Source organism: Lonchura striata, chromosome 4, assembly GCF_050655825.1.
Source record: "Lonchura striata isolate lonStrDom1 chromosome 4, ASM5065582v1, whole genome shotgun sequence".
Taxonomy (NCBI): Eukaryota; Metazoa; Chordata; class Aves; order Passeriformes; family Estrildidae; genus Lonchura; species Lonchura striata.
In genome coordinates this window covers 22,622,910-22,648,690 of record NC_140706.1, presented here as the reverse complement: position 1 = coordinate 22,648,690, position 25,781 = coordinate 22,622,910, and positions in this window count along the sequence as shown.

Sequence of the window (25,781 nt, the reverse complement as noted above, 5' to 3'; positions counted from 1 at the left end):
CCGTAAGCATCATTCATGAGATTTGGGGGCTGATTTGATTCCCATCAAAATCATGGCAAAAAGCTCCTCTGATTGATAGAGGATCAGAATTATCAGTCTATAAATTATTATCTTTCAATCAATATTTGTCCAATTACAATATGGCACAAAATTACTCTTTTTTTTTTCTATAAATAAAATAGTCAGACCTTTGGGAAAATACAGTGTCTAGGGCAGGAAACCATGGTAGAAGAATAAGGGTTTTTCATGTCACTACAGTCTTAGGACACAATGTTTGACAGGAAAATCCTGTCATGGACTATACCCCTGGGTCTGCAGTCATTAGAAATGCCAGATTGCAGCCAAAGCCTGTCTCTGGTGTGGAACTGACAGCAGTGATCTCTGAAGGGAAAAGAGATCAGATGTTGGAGAGATGGTAAAGAGGAGAAATGAGGAGTTAAAGGATGTCCTGACATCTTGGTAAGCTTGGCTCAGCCATTCAGCCTAAGCTTTGTTATGTGAATAAAACTTAAATCCTGAATTCTGGGACTCATACAGAAAAATCTCTGTGGAGCACCAGACACAGATGAAGAACATCACAGTCTTTCTGTATGCATAGCAGCCTCCACTGAAATCTAAACCCTGGAGCTCTTTAAACATTTTTATTTGCTCATGATTTAAAATACAGTGAGGATTAATTAACCTTTTTTGCTTTCCAGCAAGATATCTGGAATTTTTCCACATTGTCCTCATTTAACATTTATCTACAGAAATGCAAGAATTATGAGACTGTATTCTGTTTAAAAGTGACGATTTGTCATGGGATAGTTTGATTTTACAACTAAGAAACTCCTCGTAGTTACTAGGGACATATTTTTTAAGGATTTTCCAATGTAAAAACTGACTGGCTTGACTCTTAGTTTGAGGGCTAGGGAAACAGGTTGTCCCTTAGCTGAGATTTTACCCTTGATTGTGTTAGGAAAGCCCAGGGATCAACAGCTCTAGATAGTATTTACAATGAAAGAACTTGAGCAGCCAGCACAACTTACTCAAAGGCTACATGAAAATTCATGGCTACTACCATGAAAACAGGGCTAAGAAAAACAATTGTGGATCCCATTTGATAATTGGAATTATGATTAGCAAAATGAGAGACTGCTTTCTATTCCCTTGGCCCACAAAGGCCTCTCCCATCAGGAGTAATTGGCACAGTCATCAGGCAGCTAAGGAATGGTACACGGGGCACTTTGGGCAGTCAGGCACTGACAGAGGTCACTGATTTTGGGAGAGGTGCTGATTAGGGAGGCTTAGAATTAGGAAGGGAGTGAAAGTGGAGTTCAAAACATAGACAGACAATAGGAATAGATGGTGAAGTAATAATTTTTATGTGCCATATAATTAGAAAATATGTGAGAATATCAGAAAAGGATTTCACAATTTTCCTTTGGAAAGCATTTATCTTTTCCTGAATGTAGGTGTCTTCTGCAGGCTCTTCTCTCAGAAGTGAGGCTTCCTGTTACAAGTGTCTTAGTTACTTTAAGATCAAAGATGGTCCTGGGCCCTGACACTGTAAGTACAACTTTTTGGAGAAGTTCCCCTGTTCAGCTGAACTCTGCATCACACACAGCCTCTCTCCCAACTTACTCATCAGCTGAACAAATACAATCTAGAGCTAAACCAGAGTTTGTGAGTGCAGCCACTGCATAGTTCATGTAGTATAGCTGCCTATAGAAAGAGACTGGAAGAGGAGGCCTGTGAGTGTTGTGCATTGGAATTACAGGCAGAATGTATGATTGAAAGTGACATATTCAATGGGCTAACACAGCACTGAAATTAGGTACCTTGAAATAGGTGTCTGTCTGCTTGCAAGAGCTGGAGGGATCCATCTGCATGAATAGTTTGGCTGGGGATTTTCTTTCCCAGCTGGGGAATTTTCTTTTTCAGTTCTGCTATAGTCTTTGTTCGTGTTAAAAAGCAGTTATATGAGGTTTCATCCCTTGAAAGTTATGAAAACATTGTCAGCCATGCCACTAGCAGTGCCTCTGCCACACCAGTGTGCAGCTCGTTTTGCCATCTGATTTGTGTATGTGTACTTCTGTAGGTCTTGGCTGCATCTGCATGCACATGCAGCCAAGACCTACAGAAAGACTGAGATTTCAAAACTCCATGTAAATTCCTAAAAAACGTGGCATGCTCACATAAATGTGTTTTTCCACATTTCCCCATTATCATTCAAGTTATGGTAACCAAAATTTTGTTCTCCCGCTGTCTTGTTTACCTACTAAAGGCTATTTATGTTATTGAGCAGATTTTTATATAAGCCCTCTTATTTGCATAACTGTGTAAGAGTATGAAACTGACTGGAAGTCCAGTAATGTGTAAGTTATTGATGCCTCTGAGCCATAGACTATGAACAGAACTATAACACCTCCTGGAGAAGTGGGTCTACTGAGAAAGTTTTAGGTTCATAGAAATGGCAAATTCATATATCCACATTCACACAGATGAGTATTCAGGTATTCACAAAAGGATACAAGCTTTCATTAAGACATTTAATTCTGATGGTTGAGCTCCTACTACTTATGATCTACAGATTATTCTTCTTACATGATAAAAAAACAAAAGGGAGAATGTAAGAGAAGCCTTTTAAGCCTTGGAGGAAGGCTGGAGGGGGAAGACAAAGACCATCACTGCAGCTCTTGAAGTCTGCTGAGTTTAAAGATTGTCACGAGAAAACAAGAGAAGATCTGCAAAAAGAGGTGGTGACACACAGATTTGAAACTGAATCATCAGAAAAAGGGGCTTAGCTTGATGCTGCTGAGATGAATAAACTCCTGAGGCAATTAACTTTTTGAATTCAGTGGTGTGAGTGAGTCAGATTTTTTAGGGAGCGGTAGCATCTTTTGCTCCAACAGCACATGATATTGCAAACTGGGGATGGGACCACAAAGGTAAGAGAAAAAAAGCAGGAATGAGAGCAGGGAGAAGGGGAATGTAATGTTCACTGCAAGAATAGGGTAAGCAGGCCTGCGAATCAACAGCAAGGAGCAAACATGATCTTTTCTGAGAACCACTGGGAGTGAGGGCTGAGGATGTAGTGAGCTGGCACTGAACCAACAGCTGAGGAAATGATGGAAGAAAGAAGGGTTGAATTCGTGGAAAATTAGTTTTCTTTCTCTGGGAAAGAGGTTGTTTTGTTTTTGACAGTCTTATTTGAACAGAAAGAGGAATTTGCCATCTGCGGAGACATCACTTCCAGAAAATCTTAACCTTTTCGTGACCGACTGTGGAGCAGCAGCTGCTTCAGACACTAACTGTGCAGTCGCCCCAGTCACTCATTTTTTACTACCAGGAGTTTGAAACATCAGGGGTCTTTATAACCTCGTGATACAGAGACTTTCAGTTCTTCTGACATAACCTTTAGTGGCATTATACCAGTGAAGCACAAATCTCCTTTCTGGGCCATAACTCACACCCATAAATGTTGTATGCTTACACCCAGGGACATAATGCATAGTGTCACAGCTTTTAATGTAGTGAGGACTGATTGCTAAGATCTCTGGGAAGCTAATTTCATTACCTCTCCTCCATACTTTGAAGTAAGAAAGTTACATTAATTATGTCCTTTTTGTTTGTCAGCACTTGGGGTACTCAAATAACCTGAATGATGAGGGCTAGGAGGGAAATCGGTAAGTTTTATTTGTGCCATAGAGTCAGGTGTGCAGTGCAGCAAACTAATAGTTAAACTTGAAGTGCAGTAAATCATGCTAGTGTGGCACAGGAAAATAAAAGCCAGCAAGAAGGGCTAATTCTAAAAATAAAGCAGAAGTTGTTTGTTAGGGTGGTCCGGAAAGAAACAGGGCAGTAAAATTTGTAGATGCCACGTTATGAAACATTACAGGAATGTGTAACAAATGTGAAGGATTCATTGTTTTATTCTGATGAAAGGAAAACCATGACTAGGGAAAATAGGAGTTGTATCCCTCATATTCCTCAAAGATACTAGCTCTTGGTGGAATAGATGAAGAGCACTGATATAAAATTTTGAAACTGAACTTTCCCTTTGGAAAATGCTGCTCCACAGGGTATGAGATGTATTTCACAAAGAAGAATGTTGAAAACATTATTTGGATTTTTCCTTGGAAAAATTTCAAAGAAATTAAAAATTGAATTGTGATATTCCACTTGGATATTCTTTCCTTGTCTTATTTTGATTCCCCTGCATCACTTTTCCTGAATTTTTAGTGTTGGTATTCTTGTTGTATTTCCATATGTATTTATATGTGCATGTCTGTATTATATTATGATCTTTTCACACATTTTTTACTAATTAAAATATTTTGGATTATTCCTGTAAAATAGATGATCTACATTTTTCATCTCAAATCTGGTTAAAACTACACTCTAGAATGCTGGAAATTCCCCATGTCTTAGTGAACTCAATTTCCTGAGAAGCTGTGCTGCCAGCTGATAATTTGGTTGGAAAGCATCTCTGCAACATCTACATTTCTATTCTTTTATTTAAATAGATAATGGTTATTTTCTTGCTATTCCCCTGGATAGTTACAGTGATGCGAAAAATCCTCAAAACCTGTCAACTAGTGCTCCTTCAACTGCAATATAGTAACTGGCCATAAACTGACAGCACCACAGAGTAATTGAGGAGGGACCTCTGGGTATTGGGTAGTCCACTCCCCTGCCCTTCTCAGAGCAGGTCAGCTGGAGCTGTTTGCTCAGACATGTTTAAATACCTCCAAGGATGGAGACTCCATAGCCTCTCTGGGCAGCCAGTGTTAGTGCTTGGCTCCCTTCATAGTGCAAACAAATTCCTTGTATCTAATTGGAATGTCCCATGTTGGAACACGTGTCGCTCATCCTGCCCCTGTGTATCTCCAAGGAGAGCCTCATTCTGTCCTCTCTCACAGTCCCATGCAACAGCTGCTGTTTGCACTGAGCATCTCAACCAGTTAGCTGTACCCGGAGTGTGCTCTGCTGCCTTGCAGCCTGCACAGCACTTACACCTCAGGGCTGTGCTGACAAGTGTGGAGTGGCAGCTTATGAAATACAATAATATGATTGTAAACATTTGTTGGATTATATTATTAGCTCTGCTTTTATCTCTTACAAGATAATAAAAGATAAACTTTTATCCGTGGTTCAAATCAATTGATTTTTACCTAGCATGGACAAAGGATTTCAGATGGTGCCGTGTGTTTTGCAAACACAGTAGGTCTGTCTGTGCTCAGAGAGTACTGTGGTTTACTATCCAGATGAAGGCATGGGGCATCTGGAGCAACCTACAAACTTAAGCAAAAAATATTTTTAACCAGTCAATGGTTACCTGAGATTTCCCATATTTTTAATCTAGGGGGATTGGTTTGGTAATTCAAGAAAAGTGCACTTGACTCAAAAGAAAATATCTGTATGGTAAGGATTCTCACCAGTTATCACGCCCAGCTAATCTTCTAATTTGTCAGTTTAGGAAATATTTGGATTAGAAAAGGGGCACAACCTTTTTGAGCTGGCTGGCAAAAGGCTTTGCTGGGCTCTCTGAGGCTTATGTGGAGTCCTGAAGAAGAGGAATGGTGTGATGGCAGCAGAGATAGGTGCAGGCTGAACAACAGGAGGGGTGGCTGGCAGGAAGGGCTGTCCCCAGAGTGCTGATTCAGCAGCCAGGAGCTTATTGTGCAAGAGGAATGGCACTTTTAAGGTGTTTACATTCTCTTATCAGACCTGTCAGTGCTTTTGTCAGCAGCATGGCTGTGACCAAAAATCTTTGCAAATGCAGTATAAAGACTGTCTGGACCTGCTATAGGAATCATGCTGCTTGAGCCTTTGGAAGTCCTTTGGAAAGGGACAGGAGAGATATGATTTTGCCACGGTCAGAAAGTTGCTTCATTACATTTAATCTAATTTCAACCTTCATGGCTCTGTTGCCTTCCAAGAACCTATGCTGATTAAAGATATTGTTCAAGGTACCCAAATTCTCTGTGATAAGAAGTGCTGTAGTTATGCATTATACTCTTGTATATAGGCTATAACCTATATAATGGGAAAAGTCTTCCTTACTGTGTGACCATTAAAATGATATATATATGTATTATAGAGCTCCCTAAGAACGCCTTTTAGGCCAGTTACAGCAACGTTTTGTATCTTCTGGGATACTTCTAGGAGGAGCAAACAGAGAAAATACCAGTTTAAAAAAAAAAAAGAGACAGATTTGTGATTTGACTTGTTTTATCTTATAAGATAAGGAGTTTTCATTCCTGCTCCAGTCTCACATAGGAATCTGGAGAGAGAAGGAAACAAAAATATTATACTTCATTTTCAACCAGAGATGAGTTTTCAAATAGAATCTAAGCACCTGAGTCTCTTCTTACAGTGTCAAAAATACTTTGCATTATAAACTCCAGGACAATTAGATTCCGCAAATCACTAATTAGTCTTTAGAAAATTAAGCTTGAATATCAGTCCCAGAATCAGTGTGAGGCAACTGAAGTTATAAAGATTTCATTTTCTTTTTAGTCTTTGTGCATTTTTTTCAAAATGTAATTAAACTAGCAGCTGAAGATACTAACTTGCTTGCAGCAATAAAACTACCACACTATAAATATGTGATACACCCCTGTTCTGAATACTGTGTGCTCTTCTCAAAAAGGGTACAGTCACATTATAAAAGGTATAGATAAGGTGAAGAAATATCACTTAAGACATGGAATAGCTTTCATATCAGAAACACTTCAGTAAACCAAGGTCCCTGAAGCCAAGGAGAGGTAATGAGGGAGGATAAACTAGCAATTGATAAGCAGAGTGGAAGGGAGAAAATGCATGTGGCTTGAATTGCTTACTGTTTCTTGTGGTACAAGATTTAGGTGGGATGAAATTAAATCATCAGGTGGGAAATGTAAACAAATGAATAAAAGGAGATGAAGCCATGTAACATGTTGTTAAAATAGAATTAATTTGATTAGAGTATTGTGGATACTGGGGGCCTCTGGGGTTTAAAAAATGGACTAAATTAAAGTAGAAAGTTAAGCATCAAGTACATTGAGAGCTCTGAAAAGATACTGAAAGCCAAAGCAATATTGAAGCAATTAAATTTATTCAGTACTTTTAAACATAATTTTCAGTAACATATTTATTTTGTTTTCTCTTTTGTTTTTTATCATTAACCCCACTACATCCTGTTTTTAAATTGAGCTGCTTAGAACAGGCACTAACCTGCATGTTTGTTCAATACTTCTGAATTGATGTTCTATAGAGTGACAAGTATTTTTGTGGTGCCTTCTAAATGATAAGCAATACTGATTAGTCTCCCCACTAGTGCCTGATTGGTGTGTGCCTGGTTGGTTTTCAGAAGGAAAATAGCTTAAGTAAAAATACCTAGAGTCAAATCAACAGCAGATCCAAGAAACAGTGATGTCACTGCTATGCTTGTCTTCTTTGCATGTCCTACTGACATCTTGATGTGCAGGGAGGTGACTGAACATAAGAGGTGTCACTGTGGCTTGTACAATAAAGGTGAACCATAATGCCAAATGCAAATTAGTATCTGCAAATTTTGCTCTAATAACAGCAAGAGAGTGGAGCTATCAACCTTGTCACACAGATGGAAAAGCTTTCAAGAGACAAGTATCAGTTTTTAGAGAAGCTGAATTTCCACATGTGCCACAAAATCTTTCTCAAGGCTAGGTGCAGATAATTACTGCTGAGGTGCCTGTGGTAGTTTGGCAGTTTGGGTGGGAGATAGGGAGCATCTCCTGGATAACACTGACACAAACAAGCAGCCTGAGAAACTGTGCAAGCCCTCTCCTCTGGCAGCTGCCTGCCTGTCACACATCTTCAGGCCCTGTCCTTTAAAGTACTGTCAATGAGTGGGGGATGAGCTACACCTCCTCCAAAAGCTTTATTGAAACAAACAAATAAAATGCCTATAATTTGCACACTACCATGTGGGTAAGCCTGGGGAAACAAGTTATGTAAGAGAAAATGTTCTAAACAGTTTAACCCCATTTTTTGTAGCTGTCTATAAAGACAGCCTTGTGGCTGTACTATTGAAGATGATTAAAGGATATTTTTTTCACCCCCAAATTAGGTGATCGATTAGGTGATTGAAAAGGCTAAGGACCTTCAGCTCTCATAATTCTGAGCAAGCTCCAATGCACAGATCTGGCTGCCTGTTCTATGGCAGACAAGGTCTTCAACTACTGTATTGAGCCACGCAGCCATAATAATAGAGTTCAGGCACTAAAAGCCACTTACCCTGGTGCCACCTGAACAGTCTAATGCTGTACCTGGCTCCTGGGAAGGCCTGAGCATTTTAAAAATGCCAACAGAAGTCCTCGCCCTGAGCAGACAAATCCCCTTACCCTTCCCCCACGTTTTAATTTTAAGTGCCAGCAAATAACTTGTAATTGTCAATGAATAGAAGCATCAGTGAAAGAAAGTATGTTGCTTCCTTGAAGGTAAATAATTTACTGAAGTCTTGTCTTTAGGCAGATGACTTTATAAACTGCTCTTAGTATTTCTTCAGTACAGTATATGCAGATTAGCTGTGGTTTGTAATCTGCAAAGGCGTTATTGTTTGCATTATCCACATAAATCTTCCAGCATCTGTGTATTTCATAAGGCTAAAAACATTCCTACCTATTACAAGAGCACGACTATTGTAATAAACTCATGTTATGACAGACTGTAATTACTGCAAGCAGTCTCCCCAAAGCCTACAGCCAGGGTGTTGCACTGAAACAAGAGTATTTCCAGCAGCCGAGAGGGAATCGGCAGGTCCCGGTCAGGCTGCACAAGGGGCGTTTGCCGTGGGCGCTGCGCGGCCGCGGGGAGGGGTGCCCAGCAGCCGGCCCAGCTCCCCGGGCTAAGCGCGCTGCCTTTCGCCCGGCGGACGGGACGGGACGGGACGTGCGCTGCCCTGGGGCACACACACACCCGGCCCTGCCTGCGCTGGGCACAAACGAGCTCCCACCAGCCTCCTGGCACACGGGGCACTCACTGGTGAAGTCGAACGTTTCCAAAATCTCTCCCCAGAGCGTTAGGAAGCTGTCGGAACCATTCTCTGAACTTGCAGCGTAGGAGCTCAGCACACACAGGCGTCTTGCAGAGATCTGCCGAGGTCTGTGCTAGCGCTTGATGATTGCACCAGATCGAACCAGGAAACTGCTCTGATCTCAGTTAAAATCTTAGAGGGGTGATTGTGGCAAGCAAAAAATAGTGAGCAGAAAGGTTAGTTGCATGATTTATGCTCAGCCATGAAGTTGTATGATATGTATGGTAGTTAGATTTCAATTTGATAGCATTATCTCTCCCCTACACTTCCAAATTAGAAATTGTCCTCCAGACAACTCTTAGACTTCTGAAAAGCACTTTTTCCCGTGACATGGATTTAAAAAATGCCTGACAGAAAAGCAGTACAACCTGACTGCATGAAATTAATTTTAAATTTCTTAATTGATAGCTCTCAACACGATTTAAAAAGTTTTATTATGTAAATAATCCATTTGCAATACTGATTGTCTTTGCCTTCAATTTCCATGAATCTGTGACTGTTTCCTGGGCCTGTAGTCTTTTCTCTGTAAACTTCTCAGGCAGTAAATCCATGACTACTAACACTGGATCTGTGTTTGACTGGATCTCCCAGAAATACATGTTTGATTCAGATCAGGTGTGGCACAGGATCACATTTCTGTGTAATCACCCCAAGCACATTTCTGTTGCCTCTCTGTGCTGGTCTGGCTGGTGAAAATCTAGAGGGAGTCAGACACAGATCCTGCAGGTACCAGTCAAAGTGAACCCATCAGGGATTTTTTGGTACTATCTGAATTGTCAGAGTGAGTTTATACTGTATCTGTGCTTTGCAAATGGGTTTCTGGAGTTTGTGATCTCAATCAGTGTGCTTCAAATCCAGATATACACAACTTTTTTTCATACCAGAAGTAACAGCTTTAAGTGTAAAGGCTGTATTTCAGGAAAATGCCCCCACCAGTCTAACCCTGTGTTGCTACTTGATGCTGTGAGTGAAGTACTACAAAGAATGTAGAAAGAAGGATATTTCATTTTCTGCTTATTTTTATTTGTTTTATTCAATTTTTATTATGTGGAACTATATCTTTGAAATACCATTGAGTCAGCTCTTTTCCCTTACTGCTCCCAGAACAACAAAGAAGGAAAATAAAACAACTCCCCCATGAGGGGGTTGATTCTCCAACAGAGGAAATGTTTTATATATGTTTCATGTGTACTACATTCCACTGATGTTCAGCTAAGTGACACACAAAAGACACACCACTGATACAGGAATGGGAGTGGACTAAGCAGGAAAGAGGCAGAAGAGGAAAGGAGTGATGGATAAAAGTTAACTTGTTCCTAATGAAAGCTGGGGACTGGGTTTTGTGCAGTGGTTTGACCAGAAGCTTTTTTTGCCTGCTGAACTTCATTACAAGTTGTACCTCTCTGTGGTGGAGTGGTACATCACCCCAGACTGGTTCTGGAGGGTGGCTGAAGAGGTCGAGAGGAACCCCAGGGTGTGCTAAATCAGAAGCTGGCACAGGTGCTGACCTGCCCTGTGCCGGGGGGGCTGGGAGCACACAGCTGCCCACAGTCACCCACACCTGCCATAGGTGAGGCATCGCTGCAGCTGGGAGCTGAACTGAGTTAACCCACCCTCTTTTTCTAATAGCTACATGTCCCTCCTCATTACTGTAATGTGCCACTTGTCCCATTGCTATATGCAATGTGAGCTGCTCCTTGCCTCTCCTGCTCCAAAGTATTTTTTTAAGGCCTATCATCAAATTGTGATTAAGAAAATCAAGCCCACACGAAGAGGAAATTTTATCAAAGCACTGAGGGGTGCTGGTTCTGAACTAAGGAAATAAAACATCTCTCCTATAGTTCTAGGGAGATAGAGCAGAGGACCTAAGCCAAGGTGGCAGTAATATTGCACAAATATGAATCCTTAAGCAATATAAAACATGTATAAGGTATAATGAATATTAATTTTTTTTTTTTTTTTACATGAAGACTATCAGAGTTGGTTTTCTTTGCAGAGACATAAGTTAGGAGACTCCAGCCTTCATAAATATGTTTCCATTTTTTAATGTTGTCATAGTTGTACTGACTAAGGATTACTGAGAAGTTTTACTGTTGGTGTACATATATGAAAGACATTTTGGATAATGACATATATTTATGTACCAAGACATTCATTATGCAGTCTAATTATGAAATTCAGATATTAATTATACAATTCATGATACACTTATACAATGACATTTATTCAACATACATGCATGTATATATATATATACACACACACACACATATATATATCTGCGTCAAAGAGACATTTTTTAACTGCCAAAATGAACATTTTGGACAGCAAGTAGTAATTTCTTTTATGAGGATCTAAGTCAGATTCAACCACAATCAGTGATATTAAAGAATGCTCTGCCTATTTAAAGTTGGCTTTCTGAGAAGAAACAAAAAGAGACATAAAACACATAACTGAGATTTTCTTGCAGCTGAAATAGAATTAAATCCAGGACTGCTACTGGTGTCACATCTTCTAAACAAAGTGAAAGACATCTATGTTCTGTCACACCACACCGCAGTGGAACTGAAAAGAGTACCAAATTTATTCTCTTTCAAAGGAAAAGCTGAGTCATGGTTGTGTTCACTCAGGAAGGGCTCTGTCTGGGAAAGAGCTGATGCAAATGCAAGCTGGAGTGGTTTCCTACGGCTGAAAGGCTTCTTACAGAGAGTGTAGGGAAGTGAACTTGAGCTGGTGTGAATATAGATGAGCTTTTAGATATTTCCCCGCTGGCCTGACTGATGGCCAGCATCAGTCTAGTATGTCACGGCTTAGCAGAAGAGACTGTCTCCCAGGTGAGGATGCTGCAAGAAACTTGTACTACAGATGCATAACAATTTCAGATGCTGAAGTCCCTGATGGGTCAAAGGGCCGTGAAGGAAAGGAGCACTGTGTGCGCTGGTGGATCACTGACGTGTGCGGCTGTTGGTATCGGCCTTGTGCTCCCCGCAGCTGGGCATGAGCCTTGCCCCGGCTGAGCGGGGCTGCGGGAGCTGCTCGGGTGACACGGGCACGAAGGTGCGAGCGATTCCTGACGGGAGGTGTCCTGCTGGCGTGTGGCTCCTCGCTGACTCCCCATACGAGCATCGCCATTCCTCTGCAAATACACACAGGCATGCAGAGCCATGCTGCCAGCAACATGCCCTCAGCTTTACTGCAGTGCATAAAGGTTTTATGTGCTTTATCCATAAATCTCTCTTTGTTAGTTCTCTCTCTTTTCAGTTCTCTGTGGGGGAAGACTGCCTAGCAGTCATGCTGCAGAAGACTTGTAGCAATACAATGAAGTAAAATTCCTGTCTCTTTGAGAAGCTGGTTATTTCAGTATTTTTAAAGTAGCAAAACATTTTCCTACACAATCTTTTAGTTTGGGGAGTTTCACCTGTAGATAGAGCGGGTATACTGTACTATGTCTGCATTGGATACCACACAAAAAGAAAGAAGGGTTCAGATCTGAATCTTGGTTGAAATGGCAGGAACTTGAGCTGACATTTCAGCAACTAATTATGAAAACCCTGTCCTTTTTTATTTTTTTTAACTGGATTAAATTTCTGATGGTATTACACTGTGAAACTTGATTGGCAAATTGATAAAATAAGTAGAGAAATATGAATTTTCATAACAGGAACAAAGACTCCATATTAAAGATGAAGTTAGAGAATGAGTTGGAAAAAAGACTGTTTCCAGTTCAATAAGACTTTGATTTATTTTGGTGTGATTTATTACCTGGATAAATTTGATGCCTGATATTAAACTCACCTATTCACCATACTATAAATACAGACACAAAACTCTCTTTCTTTTGCTTCCTGTTAGCTGTCAGTTGCACACGGATTGCCACATTCATAAAAATTCTCAGATCTGTGCTTCAGCTATGTAATTTGTGGGGCCTTCTCCCAAACAGGAGCACAGCACTTTAACATGCAGGGATATGAAAACACCACAGATGTGGCAGATGTTGCTGAAGAAGACAAGACGATTATCAATTGCATTTTCCAAGAACACCCTCTACTGTGTGCCCTAAACATTGACAAAAACCTTGGTGAATTGTTTCAAATATATTCCTCTTACTAGCACCCTGATAGATAAAAAAAGTAATGCAATGTTTGCAAATACTCAGTTGTTTCTTTTTCCATTCCTTTCAGACTTGCAGTTCACAGAAATATGAATCACCTTATGTTTCACAGAAGGAGAACAGATTGTGGGAGACACCAATTAGCCATATCACTGATTATCCATTCTATAAGTTTGAATTCTAATTTTCTTAGCTAAAATTCAGTATTTCAGTTGGCATCCTTGTTCTGTTTGGTGTGTTTCTTTACAACATTTTCTGGAAATAAGTGACAAAGGCAAAATCTTATCCTGATTCCTCTAATGAGGGAAAAGATTGCATATGAACCCTAGGAACACAAAAAAGCAGACGAAAAATACAAAGAACAAAAATGTTATTTTGCTTTGCAATCCTATGATTCTTTGAGACCTGACTTGTGGTTGTGCTAAGCTAGGATTTGGCAATGATGTGCTGGTTCACTTCTTTCTCCCTATTCTCCATTCTGTGCTTCTCAGAAGTGTTTCCAGGAGAAAGCTTCTACTTGTCCACTTTTGCTTTGTCAGATCAGCTTTCCTGCCTATACCCTGTTCTTGTGGCCACAGTGGCCCCACATTACTGTGTTCATCCTCACGGTGCTTCGAGGCTGTGAGTACTCCACCCCCAGGCCAAATGCTCCAGGGTGGGCTGGAGCAGTTGTCCTCTGACAGAAAAGCATCTGAGTTCTCCTCTTGCTTGTAGTTGGCTTGAGCTCACATGGCTCACAAGTCCCATCTGCGTCTGTGGCAAGAGACATTTCTGTCTTGCTCCAGATGTTCTTGTCCTGTCTTGACCTGATAAAGGTCACAGGATATGTTTGCACAGGCAAACAGGCCAGGCAGAGGCTTTGCAGAGACACAGGGCCATGCACTGCATGGAAATAAGTGTGCCTTTGAGTGCACTTCAATGCTTTTGGGTGCACATAAAGTTCATCTCTGTGAGTACCAGCTGGGCTGCCCTAGAACATGCCCTGAAGGTACTTCTGCAGGCAAGTCAGATGGATAGGAGGTGGCCTGGAGCCTTATCTTTGTGATACTGCTGTACCCCAGTGGAGTTGAACTTCAAAGAATAAGGGCTAGACTGATATTTAGGCTGGTATTTGGCTAACCTGACCTGGCATGTTCCTGAGATCATCAGAACCCCCTGCACAAGGTCTGCTTAGCTTGAGAGGCACTTGGTGCCCTTTGGCATCAATGATGACAAAAGTAAAGGCTATATATAATGCACCTATATTTTTGCTGTCAGCATGCATACATGCCTAAATGTCTCTGAGTTGCTAATACCTGCTTATTGAGTGCATCCACAGCTCCAAGTGTCTCCACCTTGCCATGCAATCTGAGACCACATCTACATTGCACCTGTCCTGAAACATGAGAAAACTAAAAAAAACCCCAAACAAACAAAACCAAATCCCCCCAAACCTCACACAGAGATGCTAGAAATTTAAATCCTGATCCCTCTGGGTCTAAACCCAGTACTCTTGTAAAAAGTGCACAATTCAATAGAGTAGAGGGCAGTGGGACTCAGCTCTCTCAGTACTTCACTAGATGAGGGCTAGACTGTTCATCCCAGATCAATGTTTTCTAGACATGATCTCACACCAGGGTGAGAGAGTATGATTTTTTCCTCTCTGGCCAAAGAAGCATTTCAAAATTCTGTGCAAAGCAGTGCCATTGATACTGAGAGCCTGTGTGGCTTTCTTGTTTAGGAGACAGAGACCTGAAGTTAAATCCCTGCTCTAAAACAGGCAGAAGAGAAGGTATCCAAACCTGAATCTTCCACCTCCAGGGTGAGTTCTCTTGCCACTGGGCTACTGGGTGTCGTCTCTGCCACTACATCCTCCTCCTCTTTCTGTGTACAGTCACTGACCTGGTTTAGCTTGCCTCTGATTAGAAGAAGGAATTTGTTTGCAGCCTGGACTCAGGCATCATCCCTCTCCTGGCATTTCCTAGGTCATGTTCAGCATCTTTGCACGCATGCTGCATGAGCTTCTCAATCTTCCTGTGGGTCAAACAAAACTTGTAAAAGACACTGGGTGCCTCCATGCCAAAGGGTGAGAATGAAACTTAGATATTACATATTTATCCCTCAGTGTTTTGCCTAAGCCACAAAGCATGTGTCTGATAGTGGAGGGAACTGCTAGAAGTTCTCACAGATCCCATCTGAAACAGGACCATCTAGCTCTCTTCTATCTCTGGAGATCCATCTCTGTCTTCAATGCCTTCCTGTGCTCATCTAAGCAGATCCCCATGCCTGGATTGTTCCTTTGTAAGCCTTTGGGCAGAGTATGTTCCATATTACTATTACCATTATTACTATTGATATAACCTGATTTCAACAGGACCTGATGGACTCTTCTGGATATGCTGAAGTTCTTGCAGGATAGGGCCATGGATAATAAGTGTATGTGGCTACTTACTCACGTGAAGCTGGCCGATTACCATGTCCATCCTGTAATCTCTTGGTTGTCCCACATACCTGTATTTGGCAGAAGCAGAGCTATTGTTATCCAGTCAATATTGCTCCACACAATATCATAAATGAAAGATTTCTCATGAAACTTCAGCATTTCTGTTTCTGAAGACAATCCTGAATCAACCCTCACAAACAAAAGGGCTAAATTTCAATCTGAAGATTTCTGGTGTGGTAAAGAAACCCAATGAGATGGGAGATGGGCTATATAGGGTAGGGCGTCTCACTGCCTCTTAGGGACGGGAGGATTGATGTCCCAGCGCCAAAAGCAATGATTTATTGAGTGAGCCGTGGCTGCAGGGGCTGTGAATGATGCGTATCCTCCATGGATTCATCATATGTCTTTAAGTACTGTTTGTGAAAGACGTCTCAGGCAAAAGGAACTTGGTATTAAGGACACCTAACTTCTGGTGGTATGTAGAGCAGGGGAGAGAGAAAACTCCCCACAGCTTCCTCCTTAACATCTGTCATGATCAGGAGAGCCTAAAAGCAGTGTTCTGGAGGGTGGCCTTATACTCCAAATACCAGCTAAAATCAGAGTGGAAAGATTGGTTTGAGTAGATTTTTCTCTTCCAGGGAGTGACAGATGATGAATACTGATATACAAAATCGGTTCATTTTTTTGTGTCATAACTGGAAAGCCCATAGGATTGATGGTGAAAAATTTAAAGCAGATTTTGCAACTGGTAGTGAGACATAGTTACAAGTTTTCTCAGAAGCTTGAAATTGGCATGATTATTTTAATTTTTAAGGTCAGTTGCCAAAATGCAATGTTGGTTACTAAGCTTTCTTTCAAAACTAGCTGGCATTTGGCAGGGGAAAAAAATGCTAAAAAGATTTTTCTTCTGTTTACTGCAATGCTAAAGACAGAAATATCCATTGTCCTTTTTCATGTGTTAGTTTGTGATGTTTTGGGAATGTCAGTCCGCTGCCTATACTGGCCAGGTGGTGTAGGTGGAAAGAGGGGCATTGGTGTTTGGCTCTGGATGTGCCATAGATACTGACAAATATAAATTTTGTGGAAGTGTGTGGAGACAGTGAACAAAAGCCAGTGTCCGTTGACTCAAAACCAGAGTAGGCAAGAAAAAAAAGTCAGAATTCTTGGAATTCATTTACATTGTATTGGCCAGCAAAACATAAGATTTGGGCAATGCATGACAAATGGGACTTTTTGATATGCATGTTAATACCACGTCGTGTTAAGTCGCTCTGAATCGCATACTTTTCTTTGACAAGGGTTTTAGCCGCAGAAAGAGCAGGAAGTCTCCCAGCCGCGCTGTTTTCCCCGCTGAAGGCCCTCGGGAGAGCGGCCGCGCTGCGCCCGCCCCGCGGCTGGGGGAGCGGGGCCGGCCGCCCGGGAGGCAGGGCGGGGCAGGGACAGGGACGGGGACAGGGGCGGGGACGGGGACAGGGACAGGGACGGGCACAGGGGCAGGGACGGGGACGGGCACAGGGATGGGCACAGGGACAGGGCGCCCCGGGGCCGGCTGTGCCCGGGGCGCGGGAGGGCGCGGGCGCTGCCGCCGCGCCGGGCGGGCCCCGCAGCCCCGGCCCGGCCCCGGGACCGCCTCACCCGGGAGCGTTCCGGGCTGCGGGGAAGCAGTTCTGTGCTGTCAGGAGCGGGAGGAGAAGTTAAACATTGAAAACAAGCACCCGGCTAACTGCGTTCAAGCTGGTTAGCGGAGTCCTGCTGAGGAGTGGCTAATTGCTCGCATGTTCAGGGATTCCTGAAACTCCGGAAGAGCTGGGAATCCAGAATAATTTTTGGTGGATAGAATAAGGCCTATTGAAAATCGTGGGCAAAAGAATGACGAGCTCATTAGGGCTAAATTAACGAATAATAAAGGAGAAAAATGCAAATAATGCTAGTCATCATTACTATATGGCAAATAAAGTGATACTGGAAATCTTGCCATCTTTTTTATGAAATGGCGAATTAGTTTGATAAGTATGATGGAAATGATCAAATTTGACCTAACATCACGTGAGACAGCAGTTAAGAATGCCATTTTAATATAAAATTAACGTGTGAGTTAGACTGATTGAATGCTGGCCAGCTGACAGGCCTTGGAGTGCAAATGTAGAATCATCACAAAATCATTTTGGTTGGAAGGTACCTTTGCAGGTCACATAGTCCAGCCCCTTCCTCAAAGCAGTACTAGAGTCAGCAGATTAAGGAGATTGGGGTCTTGTTCAGGTGAGTTTGCAATAACTGCACAGGTGGAAACTTGCACAATCTATTATTTAGTGTGAAAGTTTGTCTTCCTTAAACAGATTTGTTATACCAAAGTTTTTTTGAGAAATTGTTCTGTTGACACACAGAACTAGTGCAAATGGAATTTTCAGAGGACATTAATGGTGAAGAAACTAACAAATGTCAAAGCATTAGTATTATAATTCATCTGACCTTTGATTGCTTGTTTTAACATGGTTGAATGTTCAGTCATTGGATAGAGAACAAAAATCTTAGGTCATACAGATGGCATGGACCAATCTTGGCTGGGGAAGAGTGATGTTCAGAGGGACATGGTAAACAGGGTGAATAACTGTCTGAGCATGAGTTGGTGGTGTGGATCACTGAAAAACAAACTTCTGTGACCCTTGAACTTAAAAATATGAGGAAATTGATTAGATAAGTTTATAAAATCTATATCTATGCTAATCAGTAAAGTGGGCCATGTACAGTTCTCTGTCTTTCTAGAAAAGTGGAATAGCACAACTTGCCTCCATACACCTGGATTCCCTTGCAAAAAGTGGCCTCACCGATACCCCTCAAACCATGCTAAGACATTGGCTGGCAGAGGGCTGGTTCACGTATTCCCAAAATGTGCTGTGGAAATAACCATGACACAGTGTGGACAAATGTGTGCTTGTACTTGTGTCCACCTTTAGTTTTCTCATGCACACACTGCTATTAGTCTTGTGCTTAGCCAGTGATTTAACAGCTACTAGTGTCCAGTGTTCAGTCTGGATATTCACAGGACAGGAAGAATGCTACTCAATTAGCAAGGGTGGAAACTCCTGAGACATGGCAAATGCGCCTCATGATTGCCTGGGAGAAGATAAAGGAGGGATCTGGCTACAGTCTGTGAACAGTGCAGATAGGTGGGAGACTCTGATGGCCAGAAGCTGAATTAAAACAAGCTTTGACATGAAAAACCATCTCAGTTTCATAGTTCTACTCTTACAAGTAGGTGTATTCCTTGTTGATGTTCTGTAGCTTAAGATGGGATTCATGCAAATCCTATGGACTATGCTATGTAGAGGGGCAGGATAGATGATCCCAACAGATACATAAGCTTTGAATCTTTGAATTAATTAATTAACTCAATTAATATTTTGAGATATGAATGAAAGTTTGGCACTTGAATTCTGTTGTTTTGCCAAACAGGGGGACTGATAGAGCTTGAAGGCTTCACCATTCCTCACTATCTTATATGACTATATACCAACTGGGATGGTTTCTAGCACAAAATAGAAAGATTTAGTTAACACTTTTGTATACTGCTTCTGATAATTTACCATTCTCATCTCACAATATGTTATAGAGACACTGTAGAACCTACCCACTATAGATTTTTCTTCTTCAGAACATACTACTTTTTTGGTCATTGTGCTTTTATTTCTCTATTAGTCCCTATCTGCTACTTTCAAATAATTATTATCAGCTTCCTCTTCCTTTCATAGCAGTTAATGTAATACCACCCTCATATTTCCTTCCTACAGGAAAGAATGGTTGCCCTTAGCACTTTGAAACTGTGGCTTATTGAACATCTACTACAGTTCCTCAAGAATTTCATAGAATCATTTACACATTTGTCCTTTTGTATCACAAGCTGAATAGATTACTGGTTTGGACTTAGCAGTCTTTAAATGCAACTCATTATATATAATCCCTTGTGCCAAAAATACAGTTTTGCCATCAAACTCTCTTCAATCCAGTTCTAGTATAGATTTATTTAATTTTCAAATTAGGAAATTGCCTGTACTTTTGCATTTGTTTAGTGGCAACAGAAGACATCCAGCCAGCTTCATTCAGCTAGAAGATGTGAGTGAGAATGTGTTTTTCTACTCTGGCACCACAGATAGCTCATTATGGATCTAGTTATCTGATTTGATTTGATAATCTGCAAAATAGACCACCTCTTCACTTATCTTGAACTTCATAAGTGACAGTATTAATTCATAGCCTTTCACAATAATTTTCTCCCCTAGTTCCAGCAACTTGGAGAGTAGATGTAGGAGGGCACACCTTTAACAGGTCTGCAATAAGATCATCTTGGTTGCAAAGAGAATGCAGTGGTTGGGCTGAGCACACAAACTGAACGGGCAGATCTTTGTCAAGCTCTTTAGTTGTGTTTGTGAGCTGCACACATGCAGTGATGCACCTTACATGATGTGCAAGGCCATCTCCCCAGTTCCCTGTGTCTATGCAGATCCTGGCAATTTGCTTTAACATACTTACCACGCTGGGTTCTGTAACACATTGCTTGTAGTTGTGTAACTCGCTCTCATCTGTTATCCAGCTCTTGGTGATGATGATTAAGCAATTATGTTTTTCTTCTTTTTGTGTTCTCTGGGCTCATGACTAATTTTGTTCTCAACATCTTGATTTTGATGACTGTTCTTTGAGTCTCCATTTCAGTCTCTTTTTGTAATCAATTTTCAGCCTTCCTATCTCATACAGTGCACTTTTCTCCTAAAAGTAAGTTTTTCTGCAGGTGTAGACGCCAGCTGAATGCTCTGCCTCTTCTCTCTCTGTTCCACAGTTTCAAGCCCACTTATTATTTACCTCTGTAGAAATTAGGAATCTGTTTATTATCTGTTCTCCTGTGAGCATTATATGTCAAGAATTTGCAACCTTGCAACTGAAAATGCAACCTTCTCTGGTTTATCCATCTTTTGTTCAACCTCCTGAACTGACAGCAGGTCAATCCTTTTAAGATGGGGCAATGAGAATTGCTGGTAATTACTGCTTGCAAGTGTAAACAATCATGCTCATGTGCTGAAGGGACCAAATTAATGTCAGCCAATTATAAGCAATGAGAAGAAAATCATAGTTGCTGGGCTGGCGTGAATGCTGGCAGCCAGGTAAACAAAACACTTCACCTGGAAGAACTGAGCTGACTAACTCTCCTTTTGCTCATGTTACATGGCCTCTTTTGAATGCTTTCAGGTGTTCAAAGGGAGTCACAATCCACAATTTGAGAATCGTTGCTGGAGTATGATGAACTTCATGGGAGACTTGTCATTAGTAGGGAAAACATATCAAAGAGCTGGCTCAGTACTTGTTAAGGAAATTATATTTCTAAAATCACTCTGGATCATAACTCATCAAAGGACAGTTTGAAATAGACCCACTTGCTTCTTCACACACAACTGACAATAATGCCCCATACATTCTGATAGAGCTCTCTTTTAGCCTGGAAAGATATTACAAGCCATCTGCACTGCATTAATGAAGTGCCAGTGTTACTCCTATTAAAGACAATGGCAGCTCTTCTGTTAGGTGGAAGTTTGCAGTGGTTTATAATTTTAAAAGCATTAGGATCCCACAGTGGAGGGTATGCTTTATAGGTTAAACTTTCTGCATGGAAAGCACATGAAACAGAGCAGAGGGCTTTCCTTGCCTTGCTGGATAAAAGAAGCTTGGAGCAAACCCTAGGCCAGTGTACACTTCTGTTGGCACTAACAATTTTTGAGGATGGCATAATTAAAAGAGGAATCCGTGAGTGGAAGTGCACATGACCATTTTTCATCAAAGCTTTTCAGATGGGTCCCACACTGCTGAAATCAATGGGACATTCACAGGACAGGATGGAGCTTTAGTGGTTTGTTGGCTGCAATTCTCCATTGACATTTTTCTGAGGCTGCCTGAGGTCAGTGCAGTAACTAAGGATAAAGAGCAGCAAACTTCAGCTATCTAAGTAGTAAACTCAGCTACATTTTACTGCAAAACTTTTAATACTGAAAATTTAGAAGAATTGTGCAAAATTTAGAACTATTGGATTGTAAGTAAAGTTTTTGCTCAACAAATACATTCCTTGAACTGTTGCTAGGTGTGGTTTCAAAACAGTTGTAATTCTACCAATATATTCTCTTAAATAACAATAAAACATGACTCTTCAAGGAATTAGAAATGTGTTTCAACAGTATGCCTTCTGCTGGCATAGCTTTGTTGGTTTGTTATGTTTTGTATTAGTACTTTACATACAAGTACTAATACAAAGATACAAGAAAAATATTCTACTTAATAAAAATACTATCAAGAATGATATTTAATACAAATCACATTAAAGCTCTCCACCACACACTGTCAATTCTTAGTGATTTAATAAAATGTCCATCATCTGTTCTGTTCAAATTTACAAATTTGCAGCCTGTATGCAAATGCCGTATATGAGTTATTGCATTGAACTGGTGAGGCCAATTACAATTTAGAATTGCAAATCATCTGTAGACAATCAGAGTCCTAAATTATACATTGTCCTTAATTTAGCTCTGTAAATCTAGATATTTTGCATTACTAAAACAGAGAAAAACCCGCCATATATATGGCCCATATACTGAGTCTATAAACAGACTCTATAAATGGTTTTGTTATTTTAAACTAACAGAAACCTGGTAAATAAAATATCTTAGTACATTTTATAGGAAAATTTTTAAGCAAATAATTCTGTTGTTAGTATTAGATGTAGCCTTTTAAAATATTAGCAAAATGCAAAGGTTATGGCTTTATTTTAAGAAGTTTATTTTTATTCAATAAACAACATATATTTGCAACCAGAAAGTTTTGATATAGTCTAATAAATTAATCAATTAGTCTTAGAGATGTGTGTGGATGTAGATCTAAGAACATTTTGGAGCAGATTATTCTTCACAGTGATACCAACCATAGTGTTTTTTCTGGATCACAGTTTCATAATTTGAGTTCATTAAGGAACACAGCATGATACAAAATCAAATCAAGGCCTTTCCTAAACCTGGAACACCAAAAATCAAGACAGTACTATTTTAAAAATAAACTCAGTTTTTGCTTGCAGCATGGTAGGTAGCTCCCACATTTCCAGGGAGCAGGAAGGGATTAATATTTTCTCTGCAGGTGGGAAGGCAAGTTGACACCCTCTGCTCTACATCTGCCAGTGCAATTCAGGGTGGAAGGAGGGGAGGATATTCTGATGGATGAAATAAAGAAGAGAGGAATCAGGGCTGGAACTCTGCTGCTGTGTTGAGGGATAATGGCTGATGTCTAGGACAGAAATGACCTAAGGAGATAGCCCCAGGTTATGATTATATTTGTTAAGGCATGAAGAGTGGGCTGAGTCAGTTTATTTTTTCTTGTAGCAAAATTCTTGGAGGAATTTTAACAGGAATTTATTTTTGGGGTTGTTGATTTTATCTGAATGATTTAGCAGGTGTGCCCACCACTCCCATGAATTGCTTTAAATAATTTTTTTCTTACCCAATAAATTTGTTCCAAAACACTTTTTAAAAATCTGTCTCTTTTTAATTTTGAATCCAAGAGGTGGTGGGGCATGTTGCTTTGTGTCCTGCTTTAGATTCTTTGTGTACATTTTGTGAATGGAAACTGAAATAAAGTTTGGTTTTATTATTCCTTGCACAGCTTAGCTGTAAAAAATTATGGCATGCTTAGGACATCTCAGTGAGATTTTTCATTTTGGAAGCCATGCTGGTTTCTTGAACAATGAGAACAGGCTTCATCTGTGGCAATCTCCACAGAGGAGCTCTTCCCCTGTTATCTAGTTTTTCCTGTCTTGAGAGAGTTTCACAATGAACACTTAGTGTGAACAGTAGTGATGTAATCAGGTAAACTGGGCTGCACCAGGTGTAGGATCAGGGATGGTGATGGTGTGTTTGCATGGGCAGTGTTTGAGCTGCTCATCACTCCTGTTTCTTGGGGCCTGGGCTTCAGAGTGCACAGAGGTTGAGGAGAAGCAAATGTGTGCAAACGTCAGCCAGAGATCTGAACTGACATTGCCAGCCCAAATGCCTCAAAAGCCCCACGTTCCTTGGTTCCTTGGTTCTGTACTTTTTTTGTGGGTTCCACAGCAATTCCCTTTCTTCCCTTGAGAGCTACAGCCCTGGCTTTTTATTCCTCCCCAGTGCTATAGGAGGAGGAAAGCACAGCTTCTCCCGTGACAACTGATCTAGAGGCAGCCCATAAGGAGGACGAGCACTGCGTGAGGAGATTTTGGACACTATTTCAACTTGGCTGCTTTACTCCAGCTCCTCTGGTAGCTCCCATGCCTGGTTTCCACAAAGTGTTGGGCTGTGGTCATTAATTTTGTGTTGGTAATGAAAAGCATGAGTAAAATCCTTTAAAATAGAGTCTTTTTTTTTTTTTTTTTTTTTTTGTCATGAAAATGTTTAAAACAGGTTTATACCATGCCAGCTGCTTGTAGTGTGTTATATTCCTCTGAGATTGGGTTCATATTTTACCATTTCTGTCTGGAGTTCCTTGTGATTTTACTGCTCTGTGAGGACAGTGGCATCCTAGGGCCACAGAGACGTGCTTTGAACACAGAGTGACAGCCTGCAAGCCCCAGGTTAGGTAGATAAATAACTCTGTATGCTCATAGCCTATGAAGTCCCCTGGATTTAATGCCTGTTGTGGAAGCCCTAGAGGTATGTCCCTTGTGTGGGACTCCTCAGCTTCCTTTTGTTCTTTTAAGAGATACATACCAAGTGCATACTGCATCTAGTAGAACAACATGAAGCAACTAAAGAAGCATTCAATAGCAAACACATTCTGTAGTAAATCTGGTGGTAAAGCACATTAGCTAACTTGCTGTGACTAGATTTGACTTGCTTGTAGGGAGCACCAACTCAGACACTGTTTTTCTGCTTATTGAACTTCTTTTTCCAATTTTCATCCTGAGCACATTCATAGCCATACCCTGGGGTGGTTGCACAAATGATGTTTTAGACATTTAAATCTGACTAATAACACATCCACCCATGGCTGGCAACCGAGCACAGCACAAATCCTGACACCAAGGGATGATCTAATCCCTGGAGGTATCTCTGGCCTGAAGGAAAGCAGGGAGAGAAGGGTGGTTTCTCCAGTGGGTGGCACTTAGGACTTGCTCATCTAGCAAAGCACTGGGAGAAGTGTGGGCCTTTCCACAGCTATGTCTGGTTTGTGAAGCACCTCCTGTACCATGCCTGCCTGCAGTGGTAACAGGCAGTGAGTTGACTCCTCAATCTGGCACTGCACTTTTCTGGATTTCCAGAGTCTCCTTCATTTTCCATAAATCCATTCAGGTTTCTAGATAGGCCAGTTAAGAAGCTGAAATTTTATCTTTCCCCCAAATGACTTTTCCCTGATCATCAGGAATGACCATCTGAAGGGGGAGCCAGTAATTTGCTCCAGCAGACACCACTGTAGGAACTGTCCTCAGCATCACAAATTCTGTGGCAAAGTGATGTCTGAAAGTGACCAGGCACATTGTATGTGCAAATCAGGAATATCTTCATGAAAGTCAGTAGAGTTAAAAATCTCAGGCCTGTTAAGTTGCATCAGCCTGTCCAACCCCTCAGATCACCATCCAAACTAAGAGAGAAGAAATATAATTTCTGGTTCAGTTTCTGGTGTTGGTTTTCAGATTTGACTAATATTAATGTAGAAAGATGGAAGAATCTGGAAGAAAGGACACACAAGAATACCAGCCTTTTGGAAAAAGTCCTTTGTTGTCTATCATCGATGTCTTGTGACATGAGGTCAGTGTGCCAGGCTTTTGCCTTCATTAAGCATCATAACTGAAGTTGCACTGCAGTGAGCAAAATAATGCTACTCTTTTTTGTTCATGGATTGAAGCTGTGCTATCATGTATTACCTCCTAGGAAACTGCACAGCTCTGGGAACTTGGCCATAGGTACAATGAACTTTACTTCCCTAGCCATTTTCCTCCTTCTCTTACTTTTTCCTTCATGCACATTTCTTCTTGGGTTTATCCTCCTAATAGCAGGCGGTGATGCTGGGCGGGAAGCTGGCCCCAGGGATTTGGGATGGGAGAGCTTGTGTGCAGCCTTTCCCTCCCTCCAGGACTGCCCAACCTGCTGGCCGGGGTTTGGTGGGGAGAGGCTTCTGCTACACCCTGTTCCTGGCAGGTACGCTGTCGTTTA